Source organism: Centruroides sculpturatus, unplaced genomic scaffold, assembly GCF_000671375.1.
Source record: "Centruroides sculpturatus isolate CEXI.00-Female unplaced genomic scaffold, Cexi_2.0 scaffold1114, whole genome shotgun sequence".
Lineage (NCBI taxonomy): Eukaryota > Metazoa > Arthropoda > Arachnida > Scorpiones > Buthidae > Centruroides > Centruroides sculpturatus.
The window spans coordinates 20,625-22,341 of NW_019385408.1; positions in this window are offsets into that span (position 1 = coordinate 20,625).

Below are 1,717 nucleotides of genomic sequence, written 5' to 3' on the forward strand. Positions count from 1 at the left end.
GGTTTGATGCGCTGTTCCGCGACGAAACCAAGCTTTAGCAACGGGCGTAGTCGAACGGTACACACTCGGTAAGCAATCCTACAATTTTTTGTTTATAACGTAGTTTATACGGATTATTTTCAAAAAAATATACGTATTTTTGAAATGTTGAGTCGAATTAGTCTAGAATCGATTAATTTTATGAAAGAAAACCTTTCAAACAGCCGTAGTCCGTAAACTTATGATTCCTACAAAATTGATTCATAAAGAACGGAACGTATCTACCGTCTTATAGGGGGATCTACTGTATATAGATATAGATTATAATTGTGATGTACAGTACTGTATGGCATATACCGGTGGTTAGTGCTATGCCGAACCAAATTTAAGATATAACTATATAAAACGATATTATTATTATTTGTATGCAGATCAGAAACGTGAATTGAGCACTAACAAGTAAGAATTGTTTCTATTTATAAAAACAATTCGGTTTGTTTTTCTTTATGTATGGTTCTTTATGTATGGTAATGTTGGTGTGTTCGTTGCATGTGTTAGTCTGTTTGGGGCACTTTTTTCTTCACCCTCTTTGAAGCGTAATAACTCCTGCGCTTAATGTCGAAAATTTCTAAAATTTTACAGAGAGGTTTGGATTGATGCTATTAAATTTTCTTGATTAAAGATTAATGGGGTGGGAAGATAAAGGAAGTCATGTGTCATATCTCGCTTGATTATAATCGGATTTAATAAGGATTTTACTCGTTATTAGCATTTACAATTTTTTTTTTTTTTTTTTATAAATCTCATCTCTACCCTCAAAGTTAAGCTTTTTGCCATTTTATAATAATTAAAAATGTAAAAATTTTAAAATAAAATATCGTAACAGATGACGCCACATACAGTTTTAAATGTTGCCGGGAAAGTTAAGCAACTCGTTGCTGGATTTTCTAAATTAAAAATTGATCTACAACAATCTCCGATCAACACTGAGTCAAGAATGTTTTTTAACTTTCTGTACATTGAAAGAATTGCTGCTGTAAAACTAGGCTTTTTCTACAATTGATTAATTCAACAATGCTAAAAGGATAATAGCAATTTTTTATGTGTACTTCTGTACTTCTCTTGCTTTTTCCAATTCATTGTAAAACTATCGTACACATTTTAATTTCCATATTATGTGTTTTGCTGCCTGTTTCTATATTAAAAATGTTCATATTAAGTTTATTGTAGATCTGAATAAATTTACCCTCTACTGCTATCGCTCTTTTTAGGGCCTCGAAACTAAATAATGTGTAGTGTCTCGCAAATCCTAAAGCCACTTCGATTTAATCAAAGAACTAATGTTCATTGACGTAGGATGGTATCTTTCCTACTACATATCTATAAACGATTTTCTTTTCTTCATATTTTAACACATTCATTGTCGTGTAATAATTCTCAAGATAGCGTCATTCAGTGTCCATGTTACCGCTAAAGCTCGAAATCCGTTAATGTGCGCATTACCTAGCTAATCTGCAGATTAACTAGGGTGATCCGTTAAAGCTGCGAAAATTATTCCATTTCTCAAATTACCTAGGTAATGTTCAGATTATCTAGGTAATCTGCAAATTACCTACTAGGCACTCGGTAAAGTGAAAATAAGATTTTTGCTGGAACAACAGCAACGTTTCTGTACGCTTAAATTAACATAATGTTATTTATTTAATTTTCAATATCTAAAGAATCAAGTTAATACAAT